The following is a 25,719-nucleotide window of genomic DNA, read 5'->3' as shown; positions in this document are numbered from 1 at the left end:
TACATTCTTCTTATTCTCACAGGTTGACTAAAAATGCAGAAAGCTATGGCTGAAGCAAGGATCCATCATCACTGATACAATGAGAGAATGATGGTACCCGGGGATGTGCTGGTGAGTAGCTTTAATTCTTTTTTTATTTTTCACTTTTTAAAATTTTGTTTTCTGTCCAGTTGGAAATGAAATACATTGTTGGATTTTCTTCATCATTCATATAGTCAATGTGGAAAACATTAGGGCCGTGAATTTCAATACAGTAAGATCAGAAAATTTTAAATTGGCCTTCCCAAACCACTAATAAGTAACCGATACTGTATATAATGCTAAAAGCTTAGAGACTGAGTTTGATATTTAAAACGTTCTGAAAACATGAGCTGATTCTTGCACGTCTGCATAAGCCCCTTGCAGCTGTGTGGCAGCCTGTGACTCTTCCCTGTTGGTGACATCACAGCTGTGTTTTGTTAGGCAAGGTAGGCTCTTCAGCCTCCAAGGGCATTAGTGATCAGTACAAGCCAGTCTTGGCAGTCCTATTCCTCTTTGCTTCTGTTTGGTTTAAGGGTAGATATGACTGAGTTCTGGTTACTGGGATGTAAAGAAAGGGTCCTGGGACAGGTTTTCTCCTATGTTAAAAAAAAAAAAGCAGAGCCTTAAAGACGGTTCTCTCCTTCTTTCCTTGAATGCTGCTGGGGAGGGTGTGATGCTTCAGCTTCAGTAGACGTCTTGACATCATGATGATATACCCAGGGACAAAACTACAATGCTCTGATGCTGGTGGAACAGACAGCAACTCAGTGTGGTGCAGCAACTGTTGAGTTACTGCACCAAATTTAGAATTGCATGTCTTCTGGCTTCTTAATTTTTAAGATAATTAAAAATGTAGCCAAATGTTCTGCAACCTGCAGCCAGAAGTATCCCTGGGTGCTGCCATCTCATAATAATAAAATATTTTAATAGGAACTATAAGTATTTAAAAATATTATGTAAACTGTGAATAGAGCCTCTTTAGTAAAGTGTGTTGTATTTATTTTTCTCTAATTTACATTTAAGGAAAATAATGCCACTTACATAACATAATTAAATGATAAATCCCTTGGTTTTCTCTTCCAACCAAATTGCTACCCCTAACTCTTTCCTATAACTAAGATCTAGAACCACCACTGACAAGAGGATCCTGATAACTTGTTGTTTCGTATATTTCAGATGTATCCTAGGCTGAATTGGGTAGTTTGTAATATACATAGCCCCATGGATTCATGTCTCATCACCATTAACATCTCCATCCACTCACTTCCTTCCACATAAACACAGCAATTTAACAGCTGGCCTTTCCTGTTTTCCCTGTTCATTTTTCCTGCAAGCTTTAGTTTGGTCTTTTGTATTCTTTCTTGTTTTTCTTATTGCCAGATGTCTTTGATACTCAGGATTTTAGCTTAATTTGATTGTCACCTTGCACTTTCACCTGATTTCACTTCTCCATCATCTACTTCTGCTTCCTATTTGCAGCCATTCCTGATCTGTTTACCAACCCCAATGAATTAGGCATTCAAATGGATCAGGCCCTAATAACTGGAGTTCCAGTGTCATTTAGTATCATGAGTGATCACTGGAGTGCCTATACTTTTAAAGTGTTTGTTTAGCTGTCCATAAATACCTGACAAGAATGACAGGAGGCATTGGTAGAAAGCACAAGATTAGTAGAATAAAACTGCACTAGAGGTTTTCTCATGTATGCTTCCGTATGTTACATAATCTGTGAATGAAAAGATTCATAGACTCAAATAATGTAGCACTTTGAATTGAAATAAGAATATATAGCCTAAATTTCTGAAATCTCAACCATCTATGACTACAAAATGAGGTTCAATCGTGTAATATGTTCAAATTAGCATACCCCAGTTGGCCTGATTGCTTGAAATCAGCTTTCTCTTAAGTGTGTTTCCTGCCTATTTTTTGAGATGCCCCATGAAAGAGCATTGTAGAACTTTTACATTTCTGCACTTGTGAAGGAATGCAGTTAAGTGATATGAAGTTGTATTCCGATGCTTCAGGAAGAATTATCTAAAAATTAAATCTTAATTGGGAAGTGAGAAGTGGGGTAGGAATGGATGCAAAAAAGAGTAAGGGCCTGGTATGCTTCTCTGCCCCTTTCTTGCATTACAGATTCTGTGTTTATCTTCGCTCAGCACTGATAATTCTTTACTGCATGAATCATTACAGTTACCTGTAAGGTTTAAGGAACCAACATAGAAACATGAAAAACCACAGGAGGAAAAAAGAATTACTAAAGAACAAGTGGGGAAATTAACATTAGATAGAACCATGTCATTTGAGAAAAGTTAAATTAAACAAGACACTAAAAGCAAAGCCCAAGAGGATTTTATAGCACAATGATAATAATAATAAAAAAATGGTTATGAAGAACCTAGGGGCAGGACAGGAATAAAGATGCAGACGTAGAGAATGGACTTGAGGACATGGGGAGTGGGAAGGGTAAGCTGGGACGAAGTGAGAGAGTGGCATGGACACATATACACTACCAAATGTAAAATAGATAGCTAGTGGGAAGCAGCCACATAGAACAAGGAGATCTGCTCAGTACTTTGTGACCACCTAGAGGGGTGGGATAGGGAGGGTGGGATAGAGACACAAGAGGGAGGAGATATGGGGATATATGTATATGTATAGCTGATTCACTGTTATAAAGCAGAAACTAACAGACCATTGTAAAGCAATAATACTCCAATAAAGGTGTTAAAAAAAAGATAATAGTATATTTCAACAAATCAGTTATACATATTTTTAAAACCCTACACTTCTCACTGTGTGAAAAGTATTGATAAATCCTTCTAGGAAAAATTTACTCTGCTAAAGGAAGCATGGGAAATTGTAGCATATGCCAAAACTCTTGAAGTGGACTACTAACAAACGACAATATAATAAGAAAAAAGGTTAGTCTCTGAATCTCAAGAAATAAAGCTTTTATCCACCCTAATTTTTCCACGTTAGCAAGGAGTTCCTCAGAAGGATTCTTTGAGGTCTTTATTTTTTTCCCCTTAATGGAATGAATGAAGAGAAAACTGGTCTTCAATGACCAGACAGGGATGATTTAACAATCTAGGTGAGACTAATTTAGTTAGACATCACTGCTATGGCCAAACTTTCCCCTCAGGACTACAGTGAGTTTGCATTCTTGGTCAAAGTGTCTGTTGACTAGTGAAATAGACACTGATGTAAACATGTTGAGGTCAGGAAACGTCATACGTAGCAATGGAGAAAGCCATTTACGTTTTCTCTGAATCTTTCTTTAAGAATCTATGAAGTACAATGAAATATTTAGCAATAAATAGAAATGAGCTATCCAGCCATGAAATGAACCTTAAATGCATATTGCTAAGTGAAAGAAACCAATCTGACAAGCCTACATACTTATGATTCCAACTCTCTGACATTCTGGAAACGGCAAAACTGAAAACAGTGAAAAGATCAGTGGTTGCCAGTGTTTTTAGAGGTAGGAGGGATGTATAGAGGATTTTCAGGGAGGTAAAAATATTCTGCTTGATGCTCTCATGGTGGATACAAGTCACGTTTTTTCAAAACTCATAGAGTATACAATATCAGAATCCTAATGTAAACTATGGACTTAATGTATCAGTATTAATATTGGCTCATCATTTGTAACAATGTACCACACTAATGCAAGATGTTAATAAGAGGGGGAACCTGCTGGAGTGATAGGGGATATATGGGAACTCTGTATTTTCTGCTTATTTTTCTGTAAGTCTAAGACTACTCTAAAAATAAAGTCTGTTAATTAAAATATTATAATAATATTTGCTATAAAATAAAAAGCTATGAAGAAGCCGAACTATTCAAATGCATGGGTCAGGACAACTTGCACTCTTATTAGTGGTAAACCTTTGGTCTTGATAGGATACGCCTAAGCCTTATCACTAATAATGTATTTATAAGGAATATTTTGGTAGGAGATGAAAGAAAGGGGCTCAAGGAGAATTATAGGGACGCATTAAGAAGTGAACACATTTTAAAGAGAGAAAACATACAGAAGTAAATCCTTCCAAAGTTTCATATTAGAGAAATTTTAAGGAAGGTTTCTTCTTTGCATTTGACTGGCCATATATATCTTGCTTAATTATAAAGACAAAGTTTAGAAGGCACCATGAGGAAAAGGTATAGTTAAGCTATAGTGGTGGTAGGATTACAGTTGAACAATTTCATTGTTAAAAGTTACCTCTTTTAGTATTGTGTTTTGATACTGTTTATTACGTTTTCCTGATTTTTATGCTTACAGTGGAAAATTTGGAAAATATGGAGAAGAACATTATAGAAAACATGTATCTCCTACGATCATTTCACTCAAATATAATCAGTATCAACATTTTGGTACATGTGCTTTCAAACTTCTTTCTCACATTTTCATTCATTCTTCATTTATTCATTTATCTTTCCTCACTGTTTAAGAAAATGTTTGACCATATCCCTGAGTGAGTTTCCTAAGGCTGCAGTAGTAACTTATTGCAAACTTGGTGGCTTCAAACAATAGAAGTTTCTTTTCTGATGGTGCTGGAGGCCAGAAGTCTGGAATCCAGGTTTTGGCAGGCCTGTGCCTCCTGTGGGGCTCTAGAGGACAATCCTTTGTTGCCTCTCCCAGTTTCTGGTGGCTCCTGGCCTCCTTTATCTTGTGGCTGCATCAATCCAGTCTCTGCCTGCATTTTCACGTGGCCCCCTCCTCTTCTCCCCGTGTGTCTCTCCTCTGCATGTCTCTTATAAGGACACTGGTCATTGAATTAGGGCCACCCAGATAGTCCAAGGTGATCTCATCTAGAGATCTTAAGCTTAATTACATCTGTAAAATCCTTTCCCCAAAAGAAAGTCATATTCACAGGTTCTGGGGAATTAGTATGTGAGCATATATTTTGGGGGGCTGCCATTCAACCCTGTGCCAACTATTATTGAAAATCAGTGGGTGAATGAGTTTGATTTTCTTTCTATATTAAGATTCTTGCAATAACGTATCTCATTGTTCTAAATTGCCCACCTTTTTACTTTTTTTTCATCTCTGCAATTCACATGCATTTTACAGATGATGGCATATCATGTTGTTAGCTTGTTTTTGTTTATTTGTTCTTTTTTTTAGTGATACTTAAAGTTGTGCTGTACCTTACACTCAGATAAGATGAAATACACTATATTGCTTTTTTTTAAAAAAAACTTTATTTAGATATGATTGACATGTAAAAAGCTGTACATACTTAATGTATACAACTTGATGAGTTTGGAGGTAAGTATATACCTGTGAAACCATCACCCCATCAGGCCATAAACATATCCATCACCTCCCAAAATTTCCTCCTGCCTCCTTTATTATTATTATTTTGTGTGTATGTATGTGTAGTAAGAACACAGCATGAGATCTACCTTCTTAGTAAATTTTAATTTTATAATACCACATTTTCAGTTATAGGCACCATGCTATATAGTGAATTTTCAGAACTTATTTATCTTGCATAAATGCTACTTTGTACCATTTGACTATCACCTCCCCATTTTCCCCTCCACCTAGTCCCTGGCAACCACCATTCTATTCTCTATTTGTATGAGTTCAACTATTTTAGATTACACATATAAATGAGTTCATACTGTATTTGTCTTTCCTTGTCCAGTTTTTCTCCACACAGCATAATATCCTTTAGGTCCATCCGTGTTGTCGCAAATAGCAGGATTTCCTTCTTTAAGGTTGAATAATATTATATCTACATACCACATTTTCTTTATCTGTTCATCTGTTGATGGACATTTAGGTTGTTTTTATACTTTGGCTTTTGTGAATAATGCTGCAATGAACATGGGAATGCAGGTTTCTCTTTGGGACCCTGATTTAAACTTATTTGCATAAATATCCAGAAGTGGGATTCCTGGAATATATGGTAGTTCCATTTTTAACTTCTTGAGGAACCTCCATATTGTTTTCCATAATGGGTGTACCAATTTATATTCCCACCAATAGTGTACCAGGGTTCCCGTTTCTCTACATCCTTGCCAACACTTGTTATCTTCTGTTTTATTAATAACAGTCATCCTAATAGGTGTGAGGGGATATCTCATTGTGGTTTTTAATTTGTATTTCCCTGTTAATTAGTAAAGCTGAGCACCTTTTCATATACCTGTTGGCAATTTGTAGGTCTTCTTTAGAAAAATGTTTATTCAGGTTCTTTGTGCATTTTTAAAAATGTAGTTTTATTGAGAAATAATTGACATACATCACTGTTTAAGCTTTGCCCACTTTAAAATCAGATTTTTTTTTTTTTACTATTGAGTTGTATACGTTTTTTATATATTTTGCACATTACCTTTTTATCAGGTAAATGGTTTGCAAGTATTTTCTCCCATTCAGCAGGTTGCCTTGTTGTTTTGTTGATTGTTTCCTTTGCTGTGTAGAGGTTTTTAATTTGATGTTGTCCCACTTGTTTATTTTTGCTTTTGTGGCCTGTGCTTTGGTGTCATACATATCCAAAAATTCATTGCCAAGACAAATGTAAAGAAGCTTTTTCCCAATGTTTTCTTCCAGAAGTTTTATGGTTTCAGGTCTTACATTTAAATCTTTATACATTTTGAGTTGATTTTTGTGTACAGTGTAAGATAAGGGTTCAATTTCATTCTTTTGCATGTGAATATCCAGTTTTCCCAGGACCATTTATTAAAGAGACTATCATTTACCATTTTTGTGTTCTTGGTACCACTGTTGAAGATTTAGTTGACTGTTTATGGATGGTTTTATATCAGGGCTCTAATCTGTTCCATTGGTCTATATGTCTGTTTTCATGTTAGTACCATACTGTTTCAATCACTATAGCTTTGTAATATAATTTGAAATCAGGAAGTGAGATGCCTCCAGTTTTGTTCTTCTTGCTCTTCTTCTTTTGCTACTCTGGGTTTTTTTGTAGTTCCATATGAATTTTATGATTGCTTTTTCTATTTCTGTAAAAAAATGCCACTGGAATTTTGATATGAATTGTATTAAGTCTGTAGAGTGCTTTGGGTAGTATGGACTAAATATCTTCAAGAAGAGTTCTATCAATTTACATTATTATCAATAATTTGAAAACAGGTGTTTTTTTGTTGTTGTTTTTTCAAGATGTTGGGGGTAGGAGATTATTAATTTATTTATATTTATTTTTGCTGTGTTAGGTCTTCGTTTCTGTGCGAGGGCTTTCTCTAGTTGTGGCGAGCGGGGGCCACTCTTCATCGCGGTGCGCGGGCCTCTCACCATCGCGGCCTCTCTTGTTGAGGAGCACAGGCTCCAGACGCGCAGGCTCAGTAGTTGTGGCTCACAGGCCTAGTTGCTCCACGGCACGTGGGATCCTCCCAGACCAGGGCTCGAACCCGTGTCCCCTGCATTAGCAGGCAGATTCTCAACCACTGCCCCACCAGGGAAGCCCTGAAAACAGGTTTTGAATATTGAGTATTTTTTAAATTGCCCAGTAAAAATGATAAACCAGGATTTTAATCTACATTTATTTCTTTAATTTGACTACTTGCTAACCTCTTGTTTTTGTTGTTTTATTTTTTCTTTTAAAAGATTGGTGTTTTTCTTTTAAATTTATTATTAAGTATGACTTGCTGAATATCTACCAAGTGCTTGTCAGTTACCAACCGCCACAAAACAAACATTATTTTCCTTATTTTCTTCATGATTTGTAGGAGTGATTGATGTATTTCCTAAAAATATTAAGTTTATTAGTCTGAGAAATATTTTCTGGATTATTTCTAGTTTAAGAATTGCCTTTTCCATTTGTTTATGTTTCTTAACATTCAAAATTATTTTTGTTTTTTTTTATTTGTTTAATGTGGTCACTATTATTGAATTTTTTTTCTGCAAACATTATGCTTGGGAAGGCCTTTCTTCCCCCAAGATCCATTAAATATTTACTTCTATTTTTGTCATACCTTTTAATAATTTACTTCTAATGCCACTGGAATTTTGATTGATCAATCCTAAATCAAACTGCAGGTCCCAGAGAAAATCTAATGGGTGATCTAGATGTGCTCAAGTGACCAGGAAAAAAAAATCCAATCTAGTTTTTTTTCCTTTTGTGGGGGAAGAGGAAAGGAACAGTGACCATCAGAGTTACAATTTTTTTGGTTGGTCCAGCATTTTGTTGTCATTCTTGTTGTATCATGCTGGATTAGGACCTAACTGGAGTTTTCTCAAATCCCTGATTTGCCCAATACCTTTTAAAAAATTATTTGTCCTTTATTTATTGGCTTGTGATGTTTACTTCATAAGTTTTATACATGCCAGGGCTTCCTTTATAGATATTGCAGCTATTCTGTTTACCTCTGTGATATATTTTTAGTGGTAACGCATTATTAATTACTGTGGCTTTAAAATGTATTTAGTATTTTTTAGAGCAAGTATCTTCAGAGCATTTTCTCCCTCTTTGTTCATTCCCACAATATTTCCTCTTCTCATCTAAGTTAATTTACAATTGATTTGATAATGACTTAAGAGTATGATAAAAACATATACCTAATACTTTTCCTAGCCACATTTATTGTCTTTTACTTCATTCAAAATATTGTTTATTGAATGTCTCTTATGTGCCAGTCACTGTTTTGGTCGCTAGGGATGCAAACTTGAGTAAGACAATTATGTTCCTGCCCCATCAAATTACATTTAAATTGGGAAGAATTATAATAAATGGGTTAATAAATACATATAGGCCATAATTTCAGGTAATAAATGCTGTGAAGAAAAATAAAGCAGAGTAAAGGGCTAGACAGTGAGCAAGGGTTATTTTATAAAGGATGGCTGAGTACGTTCTTTCTGAGGAGCTGGTATCTGAGCTCATGGAGCCAGTGAGGGGCCTGGGGGAATCTGGAGGAAACAGTTGCTGGGCAGAGAGAATGGCAGATGCAAGGACCCCCAGGAAGGACCCAGGGTGTTATGCCCAAGGTATGGCATTGCTGCTTAAGTGGCTGGAGTGGAGGGCACCTGGACAGAGTTATCGGTGTGAGAGGGCTAGACAGATAAATGGGACCAGGTCTTTTGTGGTTTCCTATGTGTTACAAAAAGGAGTTAGTTTGGGTTTTATTCCAAGCCATTGGAGGGTCTAGAACAGGGAATCAACATGATATAATGTGTGTCTTCTGGGTAGAGAAGAGAAAGCAGCTAGGGGTCTTTAGCTCAAATCCAGATAAGAGACACTGGCAGCTTGGGCCAGAGTTGCAGCAATAGGGTAGGGAGCAGTGATCAGATCCTGCATAGAGCAGGCAGGAATCGCAGCTGGATTGGATGTGTGTGGCAGGGGATGGCGAGGTGGTAAGAGAGACCCCTGGGTGTCAGGCTGAGGGACTGTGTGGTGGCACCTTTACTGGGAAAAGGAAGAGCCCGGGCAGAGTTTCAACTGGCCATCCAAGTAGAGAGGTCAAGTACCTACCCTGTGGGTCAGGAACTCAGCAAATATCAGAACCAAAGAAATGAATTGGGATGTCATCAGCGAAGGGAAGGGAAGGGAAGAAGAAAAAGGAAGCAAGCAAGAAAACTCATCAAGACCAACAGCAAAGGGGGAGAGAGCCAGGTGGGAGTGATAACTGGGGAGTCAAGTGCTGCAGTGTTTGCAAGGAGGGAGTGATCAATTGTGTAAATGGGGTTGAGAGGTCCCAGGAACTGAGTGCTGGATTTAACCAGGTTGCTTTCACTGGAGCTGAGCTAGGGGAAGAAAAGCCAGCTTGGGGGTGGGTTCAGGAGAGAATGGTGGCAAACAGCAGAAAGAGCGTATAGACAACTCCTTACAGAAATTTTGCTGTGAGGAGCAGAGCAGTGAGGCTGGAGACGGACTTAGAATGGGGGGGCTTTTAATATACGGCATTCTATAGCTGATACAGGGGATTAGAATGCTGATGGCGGTGATCCAGGAGAGAAGGAGAAGCTCCTAGTGCAGGAGAGAAAGGGAATGCCTGCAGGAGCCAAATTCTTAACAGGCAGGAGTGACTGGAATCTCCAGTACACGCAGAAGGTTAGGCTTTGGACAGGAGAAACGGTGTCTATCAACTTTCATTTAAGTGAAGTCACCTCTATTTTAAGCGGCTCTGATATGTGACTTATTCAGGAGAGCACACTTGTCTCTTATTGCTCATCCAGGTATTTATGATGATGTGCAGGTAATCTGTGGAAAAAAAGAGCCATGCATTAATTGGCAAACCTGCAAACTTCCTATGACAGATTCATTTAAATCACCTTATTTGCAAAAGTGAAAAAAGAAATCCAATCAACCTCTTAAATGCAACTTGTTCTGTCCAACTGAGCCCTCTAGGCATCTGCTGACTCTTCAGTCTACATTTTCCCATATTGAGCACACATTTCTGGTTTACGATTATCCTGTACTTGAATGTGCTACTGAAATGTAGGGGACACCTACAGGAAACAAACAACAGATTGTTGCATTTCGTGGAAAGCCTCAGGCTCAAAAGTCCTAACCTGTGCAGGCATTCACTCTGGATCCCTGGAAACCAAGTGCCAGGGGAGCACTGCCCTTCAGTACAAGCAGCGCTGCCTGGGAAGCAGGGGGTTTCCAGACATTTTTGCTTTCTGTTTAATGAGCATATTCTTAAAAAATGATGGTTACCAGGGATTTTGTACTTATATTGCACTTCCAGCTTGTGGTAGACCTTTGCCTACAGGAAGTAAATTGGAGGCAGGGCACAGAATAGAGTTACAATGAAGTAGTGTTTTCATTATTAAAATAGATTGTCACGGAATGCAACACCAGGTAGCCTGTGCTGGAATCAGATCATGTGGGTCCTCTAGAATGATAATGAGAATTAATCTCAGAAATTTCATCGGCATAAGTTACTTTGTTTGCTGTGTCTCTTTTAAGCTCCCTAACACGTTTCTTATTATTAAGAGAAAGGTGAGTGAAAGTGATACTTGATTCACGTTTTAAAACAATTTTTATTGAACTATAGTTGAGTTACAATGGTGTGTTAGTTTCGGGTGTATAGCAAAGTGATTCAGGTATACATACATACATTATATATACATATATATATATGATATATACATATTCTTTTTTAGATTCTTCTCCACTGTAGGTTATTACAAAATATTAAGTATAGTCTCCTGTGCTATACAGTGGGTCCTTGTTGATTATCTGTTTTATATATAGTAGTGTGTATATGTTAATCCCATTCTCCAAATTTATCCCTCCCTCTCTTTCCCCTTTGGTAACCATAAGTTTATTTTCTATGTCTGTGAGTCTATTTCTGTTTTGTAGATAAGTTTATTTGTGTCATATTTTAGATTCCACATATAAGTGATATCATATGATATTTGTCTTTCTCTGTCTGACTTTCTTCACTTAGTATGATAATCTCTAGGTGCAACCATGTTGCTGCAAATGGCATTATTTCATTCTTTTTTATCTCTGAGTAATAGTCCATTGTATATATGTACAATCTTCTTTATCCATTCCTCTGTTGATGAACATTTAGGTTGCTTCCATGTCTTGGCTATTGTAAATAGTGCTGCAATGAACATTGGGTGCATGTATGTTTTCGAATTAGAGTTTTCTCCAGATGTGTGCCTAGGAGTGGGATCACTGGATCATATGGTAACTCTAGTTTTAGTTTTTTAAGGAACCTCCATACTGTTCTACATAGTGGCTGCACCAACTTACATTCCCACTGACAGTGTAGGAGGGTTCCCTTTTCTCACTTTTTAAAAAAATTTTTTATTGGAGTATAGCTGATTTACAATGTTGTGTTAGTTTCAGGTGTACAGAAAAGTGAATCAGTTATACATATACATATACCCACTCTTTTTGTAGATTTTTTTCCCATATAGGCCATTACAGAGTATTGAATAGAGTTTCCTGTGCTATACAGTAGGTCCTTATTAGCTATCTATTTTATATATAGTAGTGTGTATGTCAATCCCAGTCTCCCAATTTATTCTTCCCGTCCTTATCCCCTGGTAACCATAAGTTTGTTTTCTACATCTGTGACTCTACTTCTGTTTTTTTGTTGTTTTTTTAAGATTATTTTCCCATGTAGGCCATTACAGGATGTTGAGTAGAGTTCCCTGTATTTTACTCTCCATGGTCCTCTTCTTGAAGCTGATGGCTGCATCATCACTCAGGGTCAGGCTAAGCCTCCAGTCGTTATCATGGGGAGTGATGGCAAGTGTTAGAGGGGACATTTAGCAAATACCAACCAACCACTTCTCTGTAAGAGTGGCCAGAATTGCTCTCTGATATGATGGCTGCGACCATCTCAGCAGGCACCTGGTGAGAAATGCATTCACTTTGCCACCCACTGTGCAGGATCTCTTGAATGATGGCCAGAGGAGCCAAAGAGCCTTCCAGGGTTTCTCTGCTCCCAATGCAATCAGACAGCCATTGAAAGACTGAAATCTATGCCTCACTAAGACTTAAAATATCAACAGAAAGTCATAGGAATGCACATTTCTATAAAAGCATCTTAAGATGTGAGAATCTCAAAATGAGTTTTAACATTTGTTTATAGCTATTTTCTCCTGAGGACAACTCAGAGGTCCTGGGCATTGGTAAGGTTACATTTTATCTTGGATACACCAATCCTCCTTCTTATTATCGGTAATTGGAGGTGGTGCTACTGCCTGTAGCAGTGGATCATGCCTGACCTATCGCCAATAGGTATAGATTGGACAACAATTAGCCATTAAGTGCAGTATCGTACCTAGATGCCAATACCAAATGACACTTGGAGGTACTCAAACATATTCCAAATAGAATTTTCTGGCTACAAGGGGTTGTCTTATTAACATGGTGGTGGGTAAGGAGAGCTAACATTTACTGAGAAACTACTGGAATTGTCCCTGAACTTTGTATGTGTTCTTTCATTTCATTCTCTCAATAATTTCTTCATACGTAAGAATCCTCTCTCCTATGCCAGGCATCGATTAAAGCCCTCAGATATATCAGTGAGCAAGGTGGACATACTGCCTGCAGATTCAGAGCTTACAGTCCAGTGATGTAGTCAATGATGATAGAATTAATACTATCCATTGACTGATTCTCAGTTTACAGTCACTGCAGTAAGCATCTAATTCATCACCACTTGGCAAATGAGGGGAGCAAGGCTTACGGAGTGAAGTGACTTGTATTAAGATTTGAACCTAGGTCTTGCTGTCCCCTCTGGGGACAGTTTGAATCCCAGTTCTGCTAGTTAACAACTATGTGATCCTGAGAAAGTGACTTCGTCTTTCTGAGTCTCCTGAGATGATGAATGGGGACAGTAAGATACCTTCCATCCTTTTCCATCTTCTACCTTACCCATTTTACTCTTACATGTGTTAGAGGCTTCCCATCGTTCAAGTCTTAGTTTAGTCATTGCTTCTCAAGGAAGCCTTCCCTGACTGCCTGTCTCAGCCCCCAAGGATCTTTTGAGTGAACTTGTTCCATGGTGCCTTGTGGCATTCCCTTGTCATAGTACTAACTCCCTACAGTGTGCCTGCCTATTTATCTGCCTCAAGGCAAAAAGATGAAGAGTATAGCCAGAGGGGTCAACCGTGTTTCATCAAGCTCTGCTGCAGATAGGTAACAAGTTCAACACACCCTCTACTGCCTTCCCGAACTGGGCAATATCTATCTTGATTCTGCCATATTTGTGAGGATACAAGAGCAGATCTGTCTTATTCTGGTATTGGGTAAAACGGCCTTTGAGTGAAAGCTTAGTCAAGAAGTTAGCCTGAAGCCAGAGCCGTGGCTAGAGAGGAAAACAAGGCCAGGTTGCCAGCGGCTGGGCAGTGCAGAGAGCCCTCCGTTCCTGCCCAGCACTTCACCCCTCCTGGCACATTCCTTCAGCACCTCAGTCTGCAGACTGATATATTTTTGATGAGGGAGAAGTTAGGGAAATCCTGGAGAGTCAAAACAGACAGAAGACACAGTTCTTCTATCCTGAATCAATGGGACTCTTTGGGCTAGACCTTTGCCTTCCTGAAACCAGGGTCCAATCTGGTGCAGATCAATATTTGCTGATGCATAATTTCAGGGAGCAGTCTTGTGTTTTCTGTAGCAAGGTTGTGTTTTAATAAGATGACCAAGCACGACTTTATAAGGCAAACAAATGAAATAAAACCTTCCAGACGACCACTGGAAATGTTTCTTCTTTTTTTTTTTTTTAACTCCAATACAGACCTTTCAGTGAAATAGCCTGACAGTTTTATGCGTTCCTTCCTGTTTAGCATGGCAGGGAGGGATGGAATTTGAGCTCGTTCTGTCTGAATTCAGGCCCACCATGACCTGTTGAAGTCACTTTCTCAAAATAAAGACAGACAAATAATAAACTTTAAAAAGTCATCCTAAACTAGGACTTCTTGGCATTTTTCTCTTCATCTGTAATTTTTTTTAATTTAGAGATTATAAAAATATAAAAACAATGAATTACAATTGCTGTGCCTTCCAGAACATGGGTTATTCTAGAAGTATGTATGAATGTGTATAACCTATTGGAACTGCGACTGTATGGGGTGGGGTGGTGGGGAGAGAATCATAGAGCCTCCAGGGGGAGTCAGTGTCACTAAAGAATAAGGTTTAAAGAGTCTTCCTATTACTTAGCTAAAGAGAGGACTAAATAAGATGTTCTAGATTGGCCATAGCAAGCCCTATATATAAGAGTGCTCTAGGGTTTTTCAGCTAATCTGATGAATACTTATTGAAAGGATAGCTTTCCATTCATTTCTTTTTAATAAACTGTATTTTTAGAGCAGATTTAGGTTCCCAGAAAAATTGAGCAGAAACTACACAGAATTCTCATGTACCTCCTACCCCGACATGTGCAAGCTTACCCCGCTCTCAACTTCTCCCACCAGAGTGGTGCATTTGCCACAATCAACGAACCTACACTGACATATCATCGTCACTGAGAGTCCATAATTTACATTAGGGTTCACTCTTGGTGTCGTATATTCTATGGGTTTTGACAAATGTATAATGACATATATCTACCTTTGTAGTATCATACAGAATGTTTCACTGCCCTAAAAATCCCCTGTACTTGCCTATTCATTTCTTCTTCCCCTTTAACCCCCAGTAACTGCTGATCTTTTTTACTGTCTCCACAGTTTTTCCTTTTCTAGAGTGTCTTATAGTCGGACTCATACAGTATGTAATCTTTTCAGATTAGCATCTTTCACTTAGTAATATGCATTTCATATAGTTCCATTTATTTTCTTGGTTTGGTGGCTCATTTCTTTTTAGCTCTGAATTCTGTTGTTTGGATGTACCAGTTTATCCATTCACCTGATGAAGGGCATCTTATTCGCTTCCAAGTTTTGGCAATTCTGAATGAAGCTGCTATAAAACATCCATGTGAAGGTTTTTATGTGGACATAAATTTTCAACTCATTTGGGTAAATACCAAGAAGCACGCTGCTGGGTCATACAATGAGTCTGTTTAATCTCGTTAAAAAAAATGCCAAACTGTCTTCCAAAGTGGCTGTACCATTTTACACTCCTATCAGCAATGAATGGGAGTTCCTGTTGCTCCACATTCATGTCAGCATTTGGTGCTGTTAGTGTTTTGGGTTTTCACCATTCTAATAGGTATGTAATGGTATTTTCCTGTTTTTTGTTTTTTTTTTTCCATCCAATTTTGAGAGCTACCTCTTCAACGTGGGAGACAAGCATGGGATCCAGCCACCAGGAGCAACTGAGACTAGAGAAGGGGGACTGACTATGGTGTTGGAGGTGGAGCAGTAGGCAGTCTTGGTCTAGAAGGTACCCCTGGGCTTGCTGAGTTTTTCCTAAAACACAGTCTAGAGCCCAGGGACCTAAAGGGAAGGTCAATTCCAAGTGATGGGAAAACTGGAAGAAACTGTGGATACTTTATAAATACACTCATTCCCTCAGCTCAGTAAAGCAATGTGTGACTTTACTGTGTCTATGAAACCTGATGTGCATATTAGTTTAGAGTTGGTATTTGCAAAGCATGCATCAGCTCTCCACAGTTTTATAGTTACATGACCAGTGGTCCTTTGCTCACCAGGATCTCAAACTATGTGTTCCCTCACCTTGCAGGTCGATTTTATCAATAGGCATCTCAGCTGAACTCTTGCTATACCATTCCAGTCACCAGGTGTAATCAGATTAAGAAACTAAGGTCAGGGCCAGTCTATAAAATCAAACAATGTGCCCCTCTCTGTCTCTGCTAATTATCCTGAGGTGCAAAATCCCTAGGCTGTCCTTCCACTGTGAGTGTGGTAATGGCCTTGAGCAAAGTAAATGTTACAGTGGAAAGAAAGAGGAACAGGGAAGGAAAGCTCTCATTTAGTCCATGTCAACACTCCTTCTTTCCTCTGGGCCATTGGCCCCTTGCAGAAAGGCTACCCTGCAAGCAGCTAACAGTCCATTCTTTCGTCCAGTCATGTACTGAACAGGCTCAGCTTTGACAGTAAGCTCATTTGTCCTTATAGTGTAGTATATTTTGAAATTTTACAATCTCTGTTGGCTCTGTACTCATTTATATGTCTATATAGACAGTCCTTATTTTGCAGGGTACCTTATTACAGAGACTTGTGCATATTGAAAGTTGGCCCTTGTTTCCATGTATCTGAGATTTGATCTGATTTAAAAGCTTCATACTTCACTGGGAAAATTGTCACCATCAGAAATAAACTTTCTCATATTCTCATGTCTAAACCAACCCATAGGGCCTCCCTGGTGGCACAGTGGTGGAGAGTTCACCTGCCGCTTCAGGGGATGTGGGTTCGTGCCCCGGTCCGGGAAGATCCCACATGCCGCGGAGCGGGTGGGCCTGTGAGCCATGGCCGCTGAGCCTGCGCGTCCGGAGCATGTGCTCCGCAACGGGAGAGGCCACAACAGTGAGAGGCCCGTGTACCGCAAAATAAATAAATAAATAAACAAACAAACCCATACTTGCATCCATCTATCATTGAGGAAGTGTCCCTTCCTCCCATTGGTCACAGCATCACCTGGACTCTCCATCCCACCCTGGGGGAAGAAAGAGATACTACTTCAAAACATCCTCCATTTAACACCTTCAGTGATTCACCACTTTTTATCTCTCATGCCTGTCACTTACCAGGACTTCACTCTCTTGGTTTTGAAACACTCGCTCTCCTGCTTTCCTTCTTGCCTCAGCCCATTCTTGTTTTGGTATCTTGGCTGCCTCCTTCTCCATCTGCCTCATTTGGAGGAACTCAAGATTTGTCTCAGGCTCATCTTTTCCATCTCTAACCTTTGTCCCCGAGTGATCTCATCGGTTCCCAGGAATGTGAGTTCTCCTGTGCTGATGACTCTCACATTTTCACTGGAGTCCACATCTCTCCCTTGAGCGCTTTACTTTCATGTTTCCATGTCTCCTGACATCTCCCTTTGGATGTGTCTTCGATTCTGCAACTTAACTGATCCCAGATGGAATTCTGGATTTTCCTCCTTCCATGTCTACCTTCTCAAACCCCTGTTCTTCTCCTTTCATGTAAAAAGCACTGCACTTTAGCAAATTAGTCAAGCCAAAATCTAGGAGTCCTTCCTTTCTGATAAACTAGAGATCACATGTATTAGTAACCCTTATGGATGCTACTTTGAAAATATATCTGAAACTCTCTTCTTTACTTCATGTCCACGGCCACCCTCTGAGTCCAGGCTCCCAGTGTCTCTCACCTCCGTGAACACATCAGCCTCTAACTGGTTTCTCCACTTTCACTCTTGTGCCTCACCTTCTCCCCCCATGGCTGCCCCCACCACTCCTCAGGCAGCAGCAAAGGGGAAATTCTCAATGATAATCTGATAACGCCCTTCCCTTGCTTTTAAAATCCTGCAATGGCTCTCCTTATGTTTAACATAAAATTCAGCCTTCCTCCCATGACCTAGACTATCTTGCCTCACCTTGCTTAGCCCCTCAGCCTTACTTCTTCCCACTCTTCCCTTCACTTGTTCAAATATCACTGGTATTATGTGGAAGGGAGGGAAGGAGGGAGGGAGGGAGGAAGGGAAGGAGGGAGGGAGGGAAGAGGGAAGATTTCTATTTTATGATAAAGAATTGAGGCCCAATGTAACACTAAGTAAATAGCAGAAATGAGATTCACCCTCAGCTCTGCTTTATTCCCTAGAGCTCTCCTCTGCACTACCCCATTTGGTGTAATACAAGGCAAATACCAAAAAAACCTCTGTCCTATATAAAATCAAGAGTGTATTTAGAGAAAAGGGAACTCTCCTGCACTGTTGGTGGGAATGTAAATTGATACAGCCACTGTGGAGAACAGTATGGAGGTTCCTTAAAAAACTACAAATAGAACTACCATACGACCCAGCAATCCCACTACTGGGCATATACCCTGAGAAAACCAAAATTCAAAAAGAGACATGTACTACAATGTTCATTGCAGCACTATTTACAATAGCCAGGTCATGGGAGCAACCTAAGTGTTCATCGACAGATGAATGGATAAAGAAGTAGCACATATATACAATGGAATATTACTCAGCCATAAAGAGAAATGAAACTGAGTTATTTGTAGTGAGGTGGATACACCTAGAGTCTGTCATACAGAGTGAAGTGAGTCAGAAAAAGAAAAACAAATATCGTATATTAATGCATATATATGGAATATAGAAAAATGGTATTGATGAACCTAGTGGCAGGGCAGGAATAGAGATGCAGATGTGAAGAACAGACTTGTGGACACAGGGGTGGAAGGGGAGGGTGGGACAAACTGAGAGAGCAGCATTGACGTGTGTAAAATAGACAGCTAGTGGGAAGCAGCCACATAGCACAGGCAGATCCGCTTGGTGCTTTGTGACCACCTAGATCCGCTTGGTGCTTTGTGACCTGCTCTCTCAGTTTGTCCCACCCTCCCCTTCCACCCCTGTGTCCACAGATGTGAAGAACAGACTTGTGGACACAGGGATGGAAGGGGAGGGTGGGACAAACTGAGAGAGCAGCATTGACGTGTGTAAAATAGACAGCTAGTGGGAAGCAGCCACATAGCACAGGGAGATCCGCTTGGTGCTTTGTGACCACCTAGAGGGGTGGGATAGGGAGGGTGGGAGGGAGTCTCAAGAGGGAGGAGATATGGGGATATAAGTATACGTATAGCTGATTCACCTTGTTGTACAGCAAAAACTAACACAATACTGTAAAGCAATTATAATCTAATAAAGTTGTAAAAAAAAAGTGTATTTAAGGAATTCATGTGATTTGACAAAGGAAAAATAGTTTCGAGTTCAGAGAGGCCTATCAGTTACTCACTGTGGAATAGTTAGCATACTTATGAACCTCAGTTTCTTCAGCTATAGAATGGACATAATAGATAATGGACTTCATAGCATGGGTGTAATGATTAAACGATAATGTGTTGGCATGCTTACTTAGCATGTCGTGGTATGAAAAAGCTGCTAGTTTCCCCCTCTCGCTGACTTCTCCTGTTTTCAAAAACACTTTATATGTGTTTCATATAAAATCTATGACTCTCTTTGCCCAGTGATAGAACAGACAGTACCTCCATTACAGCCACCATCACCAGCCCCTTTCAGCGAGCACCAGCTCTGTGCCAGGCGCTGCAATGGGTGCTTGACATACGTCATTTCCTGTAGCCTCCCAATACCTGAATCTGGGTTTCCTGGAAACTTTGGGAAGGTGTTTCTTCAAGACAATTTTCCATAGTCAAGCACATTTCATAAATGTAGAAATTACATATTCCTCGTGGAAAGTTATAATATGTAACTTTAACTAGAAAATTAAAGATCTTGAGCAGTCTGGTATAAACAGTGTTTCATTAACTTACATATCATGGTGGAAATCATCCCTCCATGACTAGCATTGTGTTTGTTTGTTTGATGTTTGTGCTTAGCAACTGCTTACATTCTGCAGCCCTAATGTTCTTTGGGACACATACTTTGACTCTGTGCACTAGAGTCCTGCTCATGCTGCTTAAGATAAAATGTGAGTTTGGTAAAATTTTGCTTTCCAGACAACATTACCTTCTTTTCTGCTTTCACCGTTGGGTGTTATTCATTGTTATCTTCTCTATTCATTTACGACTGTGACGGGTTGGTTTTCCTCTGCTATGAAACCTATTTCCTCCTTCTCTCATCACAGATCAGTCTGCTGCTCGTTATAAAAGTCAGCATTTCTACCGAGTGTGGGAAAAAAAGAAAATCTGATAAAGAGAGAGGGAAGGGGGGGAGGAAGGGAGGGAGAAAGCTGGAGAAAAAAGAGAGAGAAAGGGAAGAAGAGAGAGAGGGAGAAAGAAAGAGGGAGAAAAAGGGAGAAAAAAGAGAGAGGGAGAGAGGGAATAATCTGTATAGAATTTTGGGGGAACACTTTGGGAGACGATGACTTTTAGTCTAAATTATGTTAAATAGGTTTATTTTTGTTAGAATTTTAAGCATCAAGTGTGAAAACAACAATGATTTATAGAGTAGTAATATTTTCTTTAAAACTTATTTTTCCTTGTGATACTATTTAAAAACTTTTTCAAAATTTGTTCACTTTTATGTAGGATCTAATCATGTCTCAAGGCAGGAATTGCTAGGGTTAAAATATAATAAAAGGGAACAATGAAATAGTATAATTTTTAAGGAACTCTATAGGACAAGGATCTTATCCTATTTTTATTTGAATACAGCAAAATCATGACAGTATCTGGCGCAGAGTAGGTATTCAATACATATTCAATAAATAAATGAACTTCGGTGCTATAAGGGTAGGGTCATATGTCCTAAAACCACAACTGACATAAATATGCTTAAAAAGTTCTCTAATACCCCAGTTTTCCATCTATTTTAGAACTGGGCTTGGGTTCTTTTAGATTCGGTTGTTACTATTAAGAGTGTCCAAAGGTAGTCAATTAAATTATTATGCTTTTTATCTCTTTAAAAAAGGGTCAGAATTTTGTTCTGACAATTTTTGGAAGGATGGTTGTCATTAAGCAGATTTAAATTACTATTACATTTGCACAGATGTCAAGGTATTGTCTTAGGTCATTCAGGCTGCTATAAAAAAAAAATACCATAGACTAGATCTCTTAAACAACAAAGATTGATTTCTCACAGTTCTGGAGGCTGGGAAGTCCAAGATCAAGACTCCAGCAGATTCGGTGTTGTGTGAGGGTCAGCTTCCTGCATCATAGACCACTGTCTTCTCATTGTAACCTCACATGGTGGAAAGAGAAATGAAGCCACTAATCCCGCAAGACTCCACCCTCATGATCTCATCACCCCAAAGCCCCACCTCCTAATACCATCTCATTTGGGGTTAGGATTCAATATATGAATTTGGGGGGTATATAAACCTTCAGTCCATAGTAAGATGCTTGGTTTTGTTATCAAAGACAAAACTCTCTCACATTTCTTCATGTTTTCTTGGGATTCTTTACCTTGTCCTTACCTTCTTAGGGTTTCTTTATCTCCTCTCATAATTATGTAAGTGCTAAGATTTATTTTGTCTGTACTTCCCAGGAACTATTAGAGAGAATGGCTGAAGTAAGAAATTACTAGACAATGTGTTCAGTGAAGATCATTTAATTCCTTAGGAAAAAAAAAACCCATATGAATTAAGTTACTTTTATAACAAGCACAGTACTGGGTTGTGGGGGATTGTGGTCAGCCTGGGCTGAGGTATTATTCAGCCACACCTGAGTAGTGACTCTGTTTTCTCCCCAAGATGAAGTTTTTCTTTTTTGGCATAGAACTTAGTTCAAGAATGAGGCAGGGGAACTGGTTGCAGTACACAAAATAATGTAACCGTGAATGCAGAAGTTCTTCCAAGATGAAGGTGTAAATACAAAGAGGAAAAGGCCAGGCATGACACTTCCTCGCTTGCAAATATAAGTAATGATTACATGCCCTCTTCAGGAGCAATAGGGGCAAAAGAAAGTGTGTTCAGATACGCTACATCTGCCTTGGTGGTGAGACCAGCCGACTTCTGATAAGACTTATCATCTTCAGCTGAATGCATTGGAAACTTCACCTAATGTGTGTCTGTGGCAGCAGCGGGGGCCGCTGTGTGTGTTCATGTGTATGGTCTCTTTGCACCAATTTGTGACCCATGAAATACAGCAAAATAAAATTCAAACACTAAGTCTAAGAAGTGTATTTGGCAGGGCAGTTTGCTACTGCATACACAGGTGACATTAACAAAATGCTAACCAGTCATTATAAGAGGTCTGTATCATGCAAATAATTTCTGATTGAACTGAAGAGTCACAGAGTGCCAGGGGTGCTTAAGTCATCCGCTTTCAAACATGAGCTTGCCCTCCCCAGCCTGGGAGTGGAAACCGTACCAGCTGTGGCCACAGCTCCTTTCACTGTTGAGGATTTATATGTTAAAAGTCTTCTTTATGTCAAGCGCCATCTCTATCTCTATCTATGCAACTTCCATCACCCTCTGCCCTTTGGGGAGACAAAGAACAAATTCAATGCCTGTTCTCTATGACAGCCAGCCATTCAATTATTCATTCACTCATTCAACAGACCTTTATTGAGTTGCAGCCATATGCAGGCACTGAGAATGCAAAGGTCAAAAATACCAAACCATGTTTCCAAGAATGCCCCAGTCTTTGATCTGTTACAGCCTTTTGGAGTTTCTACTCTATAGGGTATCACCTCTTGTTCCTTTGGTCATCCCTCATGTGTCTCCATGCTAGGCTTCCTTGCTATTCCTCTCTTTTGAATGAGTTGGAGTTTATCAAAGTTCTTCAAAGGGCGGGCCCCTCAGCTGCAAACAACTCCATAGGATTTGCTTGACCAGAGCAGAGGACACAGACCCTGACATCTCTCCCTCTGGGAGCTCTGATGAGATGATGCAATCAAAGGCATTTGTCAATCACATCACACGTGACAGCAGTGATTTTCCTTTTCGATTTATTGAATTAAATCCAAAATCATCATCCTGACTTCAAGGCCCTGCCCTACCTAGCTGTATTATTTTATCCACCACTACTCCCCAGTATGAACTTGTGGTGTGTTTTCTTTCCTCTCTGTCTTTGCCCGTTTGTTCCTCTTCCTAGAATACCCCCATGGTGGTCTGTTTCAAAGCTAAATGTTTTAAAAGGGTCATCATTGATGCTTTTCTTGTCATTGTTGTTCCTGAAACATTCTCAGTCAGCCCCTGCTCTGCGGGAGGTCTAGAAGAGTGCCTGCCAAATTAGTTGGAGGCCCGTTGTGGACCAGACATGGCTAGGTATTGAATAATATATATGTCATCGGAATATAACTCAGAGTTCGCACTTACAACTGATTGATGCTCACAGTAACTGCATGGGAAAAGAACTAACTGATAACTTTTACTAATACAGTTAATAAAACCAGGGTCCCCATTGCTTTCTTACTCTGTATCTGCTGATGCTTGTACTGCCTGAGTTTTATAGGAATTATTATACCATATCATGTATATTGCTACAGAGAACTTTCCTATTTTCACACCCGATTCTGGAGTTCCTCTTAGAGAGGCAGCTGTCTCTATTTAGGAAAACATGCTACTAACATTGCTTTAGAGGAAGATATGAAAGCATACTCTAGAAGCCAGTGAAAGAAAGAAAAACAACTTAAAGGGGTTAAGGAGAATTAGGGCCTAAAGAGTAAGCAGAAGAGAGAAGAGAGGGAAGGGGAGACAGAGAATGATGGGCAAGTGGGGAAATGGAGAACAGTGAACAGAGAAAAGTGGCCGAAGGACTTCTGAGCACAGGAATCACTTCAATTCCACGATCAAGTTCTTTGCTGTTGGATTTTGTGGTCTAACACTCATTGTCACAAACCTTCAGTGAAGTCTGCCACCTTCGAAGATGCCTTGGTGTGAGTGATGTTTCAGGTGAAATCAAGCACAGGGGACTCTACTGACCATCTAGGTGGTGCAGGGCAGAAGAATGGTGGTGAGATAGAAAGTTCTGCAAGAAAGTACCAGAATCAGAAATTCGCCTCAGAATACAAACCCCAGGGAATTAGTCCCATTTTATGGGAACTCTCAAAGGATGGAATAACCCCAGCCAACATGTGGGTTACATTTACATTTGTGCCTGCTAACTAGACATGAGGCAGCTTGAGTGCAAAGGCTGTGGTTTCAATTTTGCCGTCCCTCTGGCCTCACACTCAGATTTCCTCATTGCCTGCTTTATTTTCAGTTTCACGTTTTACACTCAGCAGCTTTTGAGCTGTTATTCAAATGTTTACCATTTCCAGGGAAATTTCTCATTTGCTACATGTCTAAAGTTTAAGGCCACCTTTTTGAGTATATTGTTTACACAAATACAGTATGTTTTTCATTAGTAACTGTGAAAAACACCCAAATATGCCATTTCAATCAACTCTGATTTTCTTGTTATTTTATGTCACTTAGATTAACATCAGTATTATTTCTCCTTGTTCAACCACGGAATTCAGACATATATTTTATATGGAGGCTAACCTGAAATTTCTTCCCATTTAGATCTTCTTAGAAGTGATATTAATTTAGGAAAAACAGTAGCAATAAAAACCTACTTCACAAGTTGAGGGGTGAGTTAGGAATATATTGTAGGGTTGCAGTACATAATATTATGCTCTGTGATCTGTTTCATTGTCAACCTGAATTTATTAAGATTAACTTTGGGAATTAGTTTACTATCTACTCTTCATAGCTGTTAGAATGACTGTAGTATGCCTGTGGACAATGTAAAAGTGGAATTAATTTCTTTATTTATTATTATCAGATATTTTGACTGTAATGTTTGAATAGAAAAAATAAAATATAGTGAAAGCACTGAATTGGTAAAATTTAAGGTAAGCCAAATTTATCAACAGTTTCCATGGAGAAAGGATGACAAAATTTGCAATTCATGAATTTAACTCTGTTTTCCTTACAGAAATAACTTACATTTGTATCTGCATGCATCATTATTATATTTATATCCGACTTAACAGAATACTGGTTAGTGATCGGTTGGTTAGAACAGTGGGCTATGAATCATGAACACTTATGTCTGGCTGTGACCCTGCCACTAGCCAGCTGAATGAATCTGAACACCTTTTAGATCTTAGTTTCCTTACTTGCAAAATGAGAAGGGGTTTTGCAGCCTCTCTCAGCGCTAATAACAGTTATAATTCTCAATGATAATTCCTCATGGGAATTAAAGTTATTTTCCAAATTTAAAAAACCCATCATGGTGAGGATTCCAGTTAAAGGAAATATTTCTGAGCTTGCTGATAAAATATTGAAGGACTAAGCCAAGAAGTTTTGCTGATTACAAAAGTAGACTTCACTAGTTCCAGTGGTGTATTATTTTCAGTGGGTCAAATATATCACCGTAAAAGTGGACTTTTAATGCTTGACTGTTGGGCACAGCATCATCTGTGAAGGGTATTTATTTATTTATTCATTTGGGTTATTTTTAATTTACACCGAAAAACAAGGTTTCAACTGCAAGGAGGACCACAGAGAAAACGGAACAAAGCTCCTGGTCCAGTGGAGGCATCGTTCTTTGTCTTCTGCTTTGGTCCTCAAACACTCTTTCCTCTGTGGTGGGATTTTCTTTTTGGCACCTCATCCCTTTTTATTCCCAAGTGCCTTATTCTTCTCTTTAGGGTTTAAAGAAAATTATCCAATTTCATCTTGTCTGGCCAACTTGCCGGGATAGTTTTCCTAGAATAATTGCCTGGACAGTCACTCCATTGTGGTGTGGTTCCTTCAGGAAGATCCCTTTAGAAGCTTCCACTGGGAAGGAGCCCA

The 25,719-nt window shown here is 39.3% G+C and overlaps 1 long non-coding RNA gene across 1 annotated transcript in view; it reads left to right on the top strand.

Moving 5' to 3' along the window:
* LOC141276075 (uncharacterized) overlaps positions 1 to 25,719 on the top strand; it is a 296,015-nt gene that overhangs the window by 92,054 nt on the left and 178,242 nt on the right. The window contains exon 2 of the long non-coding RNA XR_012325014.1: positions 23 to 111. This is a non-coding gene — a long non-coding RNA (uncharacterized lncRNA). The remainder of the gene's footprint in view (positions 1 to 22; positions 112 to 25,719) is intronic.

The sequence above is a fragment of the Tursiops truncatus genome, chromosome 12, assembly GCF_011762595.2.
Source record: "Tursiops truncatus isolate mTurTru1 chromosome 12, mTurTru1.mat.Y, whole genome shotgun sequence".
Lineage (NCBI taxonomy): Eukaryota > Metazoa > Chordata > Mammalia > Artiodactyla > Delphinidae > Tursiops > Tursiops truncatus.
This window is presented reverse-complemented; position numbering and strand designations above follow the sequence as displayed.